Raw genomic sequence first — 10,919 nt, forward strand, 5'->3', positions numbered from 1 at the left:
AGACTCCGCGTGCCTTTCCGGTCTTTCATTCATTTCTGGCGGGCATCTGCGTTATGGGCTTCCTTACATGAAAACGTTTCCACCCAAACGTGGTTTCGAACCAACATCGATTAAAGGAAACTGGTTTCAATTCAACAACCTTAACCACACGGCCTCGGGGCCCCTGACTTCAATGTAAAATACTGTTTATTTATTTAATATGTACAGTGTTGTAAACGGACAAATATATATAACAAGTTAAATACATTTTGTATGTTAAAGATCAAGCGAATGTATCCTAATGAGATAACTTACCATAGAGATCAGGCTGGGTTGATATCTAAAGCATCACGCTCTCTACATCTGTATGTTACTGTGGCGGTATCATGACTAACTGAAATTGAAAAATGAACTGAATTGAAAGCAGCGTAGAATGTCTTTTGGCGTCATCTTTATCTTGCCATTTTCCATATGTCATAAGGTACTAATTAAACTAACCTGTTTCACATTTGTACGCGATGTACACCAATTTGCCGCTGGCAATCGGGTAGGCATTCGTTTGGCTTCCTGGCACTGCCCGGGTCTGTTCGCCGTACGCCGATTTCTTGCGATAGACTAAGCGGCATTCATATCTTTTCGCGATATTATTTCGGATAAACATTTAAAACATTGTAGATAATCCACATAAAGGTAGAAACATACCACAAGAAAATACTTGCTGACTTATTTGGAACAGGTCACAATAGAAAATTACAGCAAATTAGAAATGTGGTACTTTTTACTTGCAGCTCACGGCCGCAGTGTTCGTTTATTCTAAAGGTAGCATTCGAATTTTGGCCCCCGTATTTGTAATAATTAGAACTTCAAGATTTTGGATGTCTTATAAAACTAACTGCTGCTAGCTTTGTACGAATCGATGAGTCATCTTCGGCGCGGGAAATTCAAATCATTGAAAAGTTCCATGTTTGTTGATTGACACTCGGGTGCATTTTTGCTTTTTGTTTTGTTTTTTTGTTTGTTTTGAGAAAAAAAAACGAGATGGCTAGGCCGGCATTCCATTAATATCCTGTAGCTTAGTAAGGCCTATTAAAACTGAGAAATGAAAAAATGGACAGTGTTCCTGCAACAGGATCATTGCAGGCTGTCAAAAAAGTGCAAAACTGATAATTTTGGCGTGTTATTTTTGATGGATGGGGTACAACTTTCGTTTTGATAGCATTCTGTATTCTTGTATGAGAGTCCTGCTTTTGTGATTAATTAAAAGCACAAAACATGCACACAATTTATAAAGTGGTCACTCTGATTCTGCACAATAGGGAAGTGCAATATTACGACTCGCTACATGTAAGCCCAAAATGTTCGAATCCAAGTGTACCCTGCTACCAAAACCGGCAATTTTTCTTTTCTTGCCGCTCACCTGACCGGCGTATCCCGAATTGGATGAAACGAACTTGCCCATTAACACACTGTCATATCATCTGTCAATACCTTAACCAACTTGTAAAATATTAACCACATTTGCATCCGTAGAAAGTTTCACAAATGTTTAATGACATTTTCAAGTGGTATAAGGGAACCACCAGCTGTCTGTAAGTGTACGAGTGTTCTTGTTATTTTTCATTTAGTTCAAGTACCACACTAGAAAACATTAAGGACAGTCTAAAGGATAACTTTTGATTTGTACATTCAGTTAATTGTTTCATGATAACTGTAAGGACCGGGCACAATTGTAGATATTTCACGCCATTAAGTGGCACTTACTAACTTAGGCGTTTTCTTGATGATAAAACTTAACTTGTGACAATAGTTAATTGTTTCAAAATGATGGTAAGGACCGGGAACAATGCAAAACACGTAACGTCGTTAAGAGGTACTTACCTATCTATGTTTTACACGACGTTAAAATAGTGCGATTTGTTAAATATACGGTGTGACTCACCATACATTAAGCTATAGACCGCATCACTCCACCAGAATGGTAAATCTACGCATGATTTTCAGTGCGTCCTACTTTTTGTTGCTTTGTTTTTATGTACATTAGTTGCAATGAAATCCGACGGCCTTTCTCTTCGATCTTTTGACAAAAATATATGCAAACATTAAGTATGACGTTTCTGTAATGTTCAGATACCTTGCTGATGTACAAATCTTCTGATATATTCATAATTTCCCCCATTTAAACAATTTGTGTCTATCGTAGTCATGTGCTATCATTGTGTTTTATTCCCACATTGTTTGCTTTTGTCACCACCCGTAACCAATATGGGCGACTCATCCAAAAGTCTGTTGGTAAAGTTAGTGAACGGATAGTGCAAGATACAGAAGACGCTCAAATGTAAGTAGCTTCCCTGGTTCTTTAGCGTGCCAAATGTTAGGATTTTAGTTGGAGATGCGGGAGCTCGAACTCACGACCCCTGGTTTTGTAGTCAGACAGTGTTACCACTGCTCCCCCCTCCCCACCCACTTTCTCCATATTGTATATATTTTTGGTTGTAATAAAGATCATGTTCTGTTCTGTTCGAAAAAAAATGTAGAGCGTGATTGCCAAAAAAACAACAACAATCAACAATAAACTTGCGCTCATTATTCATGAATTTATCTTTTATGATAAACATAATAAGTGCAAAGTAACAGTTACTGTAAAGAACTGTTTTATACTAAACAGGAAATTACTACTCAGTTTTGTAACGTAGTCGAATTGTACATGATATGAGCCGCGCCATGAGAAAACGAACTAGTGCATTTGCGACCAGCATGGATCCAGACCAGCATGCGCTTTCAAAGCATATTGCAATTAGAGAAACCGTCAAACTTGTCTATAAAGACCACCCTTTGAAGAGTCAAAATGTGGTCTTTATTGCGAGGTGGTCTTTATTCACAGGTTAAAATACACTGTACTATAATTGAGATATTGGTTCTTTTTTTTTTGTATCATTTGAAAAAAATGTGTTTGCTGAGCAAGAATTAGTGAATAAGATGACTATGATAATATGCACGAATGACTACATGTAGTCATGTTTTTACTGAGAAATGATAAATCTTACACTTATAACTGGAATTCTGTTAAAGTATCATTTAAAAAACATTCTACAACATATTTTGTCAAGTACTGTGAAATCATTAAATTTCGTGGGCACGAAATTTCGTGGTTTTGGTCAGAACGGCAATTTCGTGGGGATATGAATTCGTGGATTACAACTTTTGAACATAAAGTGAATGGGAATTTTATTTGTTCGTTGGGATTAAATTTCGTGGATTGGCTCAACCGCGAAATCCACGAAAATTAGTCCCCCACGAATATTAACGATTCCACAGTAACTTATATATTTTTTTTTTCAGTAGACAATACACTTTCAAATGATACCAAAATTATATGAGCTTACCAAGCATCAATATTTGATATATTGCAATAGCACTATTACAAAAATAAAACTTGCTTATTTGTGGATCGGATACATATAAAGATATAACATTTTAGGAGATACGAATCATCGGTAAACTGGATAACATCCATCATGTAAGCATGAGCTTTTGCTTTGCCATTAATCGTATAGCCTCGCCGGTTTTTAGTTAAAGGCTCTTAAAAAGTGACTGCCACATTTTCTTTTTAAAACATAAAATGCATAATTTCTTGTAAAATCCTATTTCTAATAATAATAATATCTTTTATTTCCTCCAATTCTGAAGAGCATAACATATATACATAGTAAATGTCAAACAAAAGCAACAAAATTCTGAAAAGCATAATATATATATAGTAAATGTAAAACAAAAGCACAATATATGCATGTACCTCGAGATCTGCCCATATATAAAAGCACATTGTAGACAATGTTATACATGTTAATTTAAATCATTTTTACATTAGAAGTTCAGATATGATAAAGACTAATTATCTAAGCATCAAATGCACCTGGACTTAACTCGAAATCGAAAACATAAATCCAAGGTATTGAGCTTACGAAAACGACAATACCATATAATAACATAATCTCAGTCTAAGTGCGAAAGCGAAATATCTAGACACAGACAGATTATAAAGGTTTCATTATTATACGTATTTTCGCATTCTATATACGAGAGTATTGAATACATAATCAATTATATACATAAATGCGTTCAGTGCACTATCAACAACCTATTGTACTACAATATCAAACAGGATACATATTGTCAAGAAAATGTCTAAGTGAATGCATGTGTAAGTACAAAAACAAAAACAAAAACAGCCAGACTAATGTTTGCTTGACCAGACGAAAAACCTTATTGCGGTACTTAGAAAACAGGTTTTATGAGATGATTCATGTGTTCTCAGAAAAACTTCTTATAACAACACAAAGTCTACAATAAAAAAATATAAATATTTATAAACAAAAACATCAGAAAATATCAGTCATTAACTGAAACTAAACAGTCATTCAATACCTTAGTGTAAATTGCAACATATACACCGCAATAGTTTGGCAATGTTATACTGTTTCAAGCAGTATCCATTCGTTTCTGCAGCCATTCTTATGAAGTACCAACATAGCTCCTTCGGAGACAAGGAAAGTATTTGTATGAACTCCATAATACCACGCTCTTTTATCATAGCGTCCCATAACTGAAGCTGAATTAAGTAATTCTCCGTACAAAAGCAAATCAAGTGCATAATTGTGTCGTCTGTCAAATATCCACATTTGTCACATCTCTGATTAAAACTCGTAGATATAGCTTCAGCAATACAGTTCATTATAAATGTGCACATTGACAGAAACTTCGGATTTACTTTGGGAATTGACCACAGTATGCACGGACGTTCAACAGTTGTTATATCGCGCAGATCAGGTCTGGTCTCGTGAATTCGAATCACACGCTGAGCTGTCTCTGTATGCATTACCGCCTTTTTCAAAATATATTTCCAGATATATTTCGGCGGAAAATGAGCGGACAAAATAAATTCTATTAGGAAAGCTTCCAATTCGTATTTTTGAAATAGTCTATTTATATCCGGCATGAAACCATAACTTTGCTTGTCATCATTTAAAAATCGTGTCAGCCTATGTAAAAAAGTCTGCTTAGCTAAATATCTAGCAGGGAGACGACATAGCTGCCCAAAGAACAACAGCTTTTTATAATCAATAATTGTCTCCATGGAATTCAGACACATGGCACTTAAGCAAAATGCTGTATTAGTATTTGCCCTAAAGCTCCAAGGCTAAGATATCATGATCTGAGTATACACTCCAAAGTTCACAGCCGTACAAAGCTTTCCGTAATACGACTGAATTATAAATAGTTCTCAAAGTGATAGGATTCAGTGACAATATGTTTATCCTTGTATTACAGATACTTAAAAATGTTCCTCGAAATTTGACACATGCTTCCCGCATTGGTTTATTTGTTGACATGAATTTATCACATATATATGGCCGAGATGTGTATAGTCATCAGCTTCTTTTATCTGCTCGTCCCCCATTTTGACTTTGAGCTTTCATTTTCATTAAAGATTACAACAGCACATTTATTAGCGTTATAACGGAATCTCCAACGCTTTGGGTAGTTATTACATATATCTAACATTTTGTCCATTTCGTATTTAGAGAACGATGCCAAAACCATATCGTCAGCCACTGTCGGGCAGCAAACACCCATATTATATAGACATAGGCCGTATCCACTATTTTCTTATTCCACTATGAGGCCGTTTATGAATATTTTTTAAGTAAAGTAGTGGCGAACTTTTCCCTCCTTGACGCGTGCCTTGCAGGACTGGGAAGTCGTCTGATTGTAGTCCTTGGTATTTCACACAACTTGTAACGTTCACGTACAGTTGTTTAAATGCATATAATGTCGTGGCATCAATTTTCGCATTAGTCATTTTATAAAATTAACCAGCGTGCCAGACATTATCATATGCTTGTTTGCCATCCAAAAAACACACGTAACGGTTAGAAGAGTTTTCTCTTGAAAAATAAACACTTTCGCGCAAGACAAATGACGTCATAATGCATCCTAGCTTTTCTTGAAACCCACCTTTTTGTATGCTTAAGGTGTTGATCAACCTGTCCTTACACCGCGATAAAAGTATCATTTCAAACACTTTGAGTATACCAGACGATAATGTTACAGCTCGATAATTGTTTGGATCGTCTTTCCTCTTTTTATGTCCTTTATGTAAGTAATAATAATTCCTCTTTTTAATTTATCTGGAATGTAACCCTGACGTAACATATTTGTGAAAATGTTGGCTAATATACCAGAGACTACATCTTTGGCATGAATCAAATATTCATAAGTTATATTGTCTTCTCCACTGGCTTTTCCTGTCGGTAATGTTTTAATAACGTCGCTTACAACTTCTGGTAGGACCCTAACATGACTGTCGGTGGTAAGATTTCTGAAGGTCTCATTTACTGTTCACGTTACAGTTTGTTTCCAGTTCTCATCGGAGGATTCTGACTCTGACGGAGAATATAAAGACCGAAAATAACTCCCCCATTCAATAGCCAACTGTTTACAAGCTCTAACTATATCGTCTTTAAACCTGATACCTGAGCTCATCTTAGACTGCGTACTCCTTTTTCTTGATTTAATTGTTTTCCAAAACCTAGCAGAATCCCCTTCTGCAGTCCTATCAATCTCTTGGTCCTGCAAAATTAAATAATTGTACGCACAAGTTCTATGCATTCGCCTAAAGACACGCTTTGCATTTTTATAGTTCATATAGCTAGTGTTCGATTCATCACGTGGTCTCCCCTCGCGGCACCATGCACTGTGTAATTTAATCATCTTTTTATGATAATTTGAGAGTTCGTTTGAACAGAATGGCTTTAGGTATTGTTTAAATCATTTACTTGGAATAGTATCTTTTGCACTGTTCAACAATGTTCCAGTGAAGTAAGAGATTGCTTAATCAATTCCATTTTTATTTAAACATCGCCATTGAATACCTGTAAACTGATTATCGCATAATAACGTTGAACGATACTGCTCAAACTTATCATTAGTTGCCTTTTTCCAGTTTACACCTTAACTAATACTAGTATTGTCATTGTAAATTATAGGCCCTATGTATAACTGAAAAGATAAAATGACAGGTCTGTGCCTGGAGACATTTAAACAATGGTCATCTACAATCTCACAAGATAGAACCAAGTCCAACATTTCTACAGGTATACATATAAAGTCTATCAATGTACTATAACAATTATCATATGACACGTATGAATATTTAGCACCATTACATGTAGAAAGTGTATTTACAGCTTTTAAATTACAGTCTGATAAAAAATTTACAAAATACGTATCACGTAGACTTAAACCATAGGTTTCACATTTGCAGTTAAAATCGGCAATAAATACAATACCTTTATGGCTCTAACTATAACAGTTCATGTGCAATATAAAAAGTAGTGCATTTCTAGCCACGTAAGTGCGCATAACATCTATTTGAAAAGCTATTTCATCTGTTTAGAAGATAAAGAATTAAAGCATTATGAACCTTTAAAAAGTAAGTTATGCTTAGGTGTCGTTATTTGAGCCGCGCCATGAGAAAACTAATATAGTGCATTTGCGACCGGCATGGATCCAGACCAGAATAACATTATTACAGATTATATGATCTCAACAGACTTTGTAAGTCTATGTACGCCGCAACGTATCTTCAACAAAAATATATGAAAAATGCCAGAGTCTCTCTATAGAGTTTATTTTGCTGAATTAAAGTCGAGATAAGGAGTAAGTTCAAGATGCATTAACCTGCCTATTATGCTATGCTAATTGGACTATTTTTGTTCATTGTTTTGTAATTATTTATTTGTAACTTATTCAGGCAAACCTTGGTTTATTCTGTTTTACTGCGTTTAATGTTGAAAAGAAAACAACGGACACCATTAATATTTAATGAGAGAGCCATATTGAATTCGGTGTCTAATAGAATTTTCCATTAGTCGTGTCTCGTTAAAATGCAAATTTATGTTTTAACATCATGAGATACTCTTGTCTATTTTGTCTTGATAACACTTTGTGTTTGCCACTATCTGTACATTCGTATTCCGATAAAGTGGCATTTGCCATTTCCATGTCGTTTCTGAATACAAGAAGTAGATGGATTTAATAGGCATTTATATTGAATTGGTTTTAATGATGTTTATAGAATTTAATATTCCCAAGAAAGAATATGTGTTGCGTAAAATAAATGAATGCTTGGATCGGTGTTTCAGGCCGGGTCTAAAACCTTTACCTGAGGCATTGAAAGTCATTCTAAACGAAATATAAATCAAATTAGCATCACACCACCTTTGTATAGTCTCAGGCTATATAATATGCATTACATTTTAACGGCGGGCAGTTAACCTAACCAGTGTTCCTGGATTCTGTACCAGTACAAACCTGTTCTCCGCAAGTAACTGCCCCACATGAATCAGAGGTGGAGGACTAATGATTTCAGACACAATGTCGTTTATCAAATAGTCACGAAGAACATGCGGCCCGCCCGAGGATCGAACTCACGATCCCGCGATCAGTAGATCAACGCTCTTACCTACTGAGCTAAGTGGGCAGGCTGCATTACAATTTAGTATTTTAGTATTAAGTCATTTGCAGATGACACGTGGCACTATACATGCCATTTCCTAAAATTTATTGTCCTGAAACAGCTATGTTACCAGTTTGTATTGAAAAAAGCATCACAGTTGGCAGGTTGAAAAATGAAGTGTTAAGTAGATTCTATATGTAATTTACATTCACGTTGCTGTCCCCTGGCGTTTCTCAAACTTGTATTTTCATGATGGTATCATCACATTTTTTGGGAATTTTGAAATGTTCTATCCCTTACTCCCTTAACAACAAGCTTGTTTTCGGAAAATGCAACATTCACAAGAACTCGGCGAGAAAACATTACACAAAGAGTTCCTGGTCCATATGGTATTTTTGTTACAAATAAATACGTCATGAGATTTTTATTGGCATAAATCTAAAACCAAACAAAGCATAAATGAACCGCACCACGGGAAAACCAACACAGTGCATTTGCGACTAGCATATGGATTCAGACCAGCCTGCGAATCCGCACAGTCTGGTCTGGATCCATGCTGTTCGCTAAAGGTTTCTCTAATTGCAATAGGGTTTGAAAGCGAACAACATGGGTCCTGACCAGACTGCGCGGATGCGCAGGCTGGTCTGGATCCATGCTGGTCGCAAATGCATTATGTTGGTTTTCTCATGGTGCGGCTCAATATATTATAACTGGAAACGAATTTCGTAACTCAGCAGGCGGGCAACGCTGACATTTATTATGTTTTATATCTGTTCTGTTGTACATTTTATGATACTGAAGTCAGTTATCGTCGGCCAAAAATGCATTTATATTATAAGCTAATGCAATTACAGAACTATGGTTTGACAAGTCAAGAAAAAATGCTAATATGTCTGTATGAGTTACTAAATGTTTGTGATATTAAAAATATCACCAATATGTAAATCCGAAATGAATACTTGATTTTAGTCCTCTGCCGTTTTTAGTTTATTAGCAAAATACGTATGATAAGCTAAACACTAACAGTATCAAAAATTACAGTTCTTAATTGACCTTTACCTTTAATGGCATTACCTTCACGATCTTAAACTTGATATTCTCTTCGAATATGGAAATGTATAAATGGATATCAGAAGATCGGTAGTATGTTTACTATCAAAACTAAATTACAAGACCATTTACATACGTCAGAAAAAAATCTAGAAGATGTCTGCTTAAAACAGAACTCATAAAAATCTAAGAATAGCATTTAATTATGCGTTAGAAGGTAAACAAAACGCATAAACAAATCAAGTTTGGCATTAAATTTCTAAAATTTTGACAAAAGCATTAATCTACTTTGCTTTAATTCCCACAGGTCGATTGCGAAGCAAATTCTACAAGTAATATCAACCAATGCAGACACTTCATTACTTCCCGATGGAATTCATCTCAACGAGGGTATGGGAGAAAAGAAACCTTTTTCATTTCAATGTTGAGCGCTTAGCTAGGGAGCAACTTAGCAACTTAGCTATCGAGCCCACGACCACCCACACTCGAAGCGGATGCTCTAACGCTAGGCAATCGAGGTGGTGGCTATTCAATTTTTACGAGTATAATTCATATTTTGGATGTCTTCTACATTAAAGTAATTACCTGTCCGAGTTTTTGATCGAAATAGTTTGAACTGTAGATAACAAGTTCAAGTCTACAGTCGGCACCTTTTGTATGGTTACAAAACAAACGATGAAATTTCCATTCCATTTAAATGCGAAGAAATGTCATATCTTAAGTTGATATTACATGACAGTCACCTCCCAGCAATTCACAAGCCTTCACGAACTTTAAACTCGGACCGCTATGGAAGACTAGATCAGCTTGAAATTTAAAACACTGTTAAAACCACATAATCATAATGGAAGCAGCTGAAATAATAATGTCCTAAATACACTTTTAAAGAGAATTCCTATATTTTTATTTCCTTTCATAGATTTTTTTTTCAAATTCACATATATGATAGGAAAATATGTGCTGAAAACAAAAAACAAAGAAAACCAATGGGTCACCAGGCTTTTGTTTGTAAAAAATTGTTTTGAACACACCCACTGTTGCTGAAACTGCTAGCGATTTTTTAACATTTTCATAATTTTTGCTTTTTTTCTAAATACCAACCAAAGTATACATCAAGACAGCACAAGAAGGTTTATTCTTTTTACAAATTTTATTATACACTTATTTGATATAATAGTCATATTTGTATTACTATATCATTACAATAATGGGTACAAATGAAAAAAAAATGTTTCATATTCACTTTTGTGAACTTTTTTCATTGAAAAATACTCAAAGTAAAGAATATTAATTTTAATTTTGAAAAAACTGTTTCTAAGATTTTTTTCCTGTTTTCGTTTTGTATAAGTAATTGTATTGTGAACATAAAAGT

Source organism: Mercenaria mercenaria, chromosome 7, assembly GCF_021730395.1.
Source record: "Mercenaria mercenaria strain notata chromosome 7, MADL_Memer_1, whole genome shotgun sequence".
Taxonomy (NCBI): Eukaryota; Metazoa; Mollusca; class Bivalvia; order Venerida; family Veneridae; genus Mercenaria; species Mercenaria mercenaria.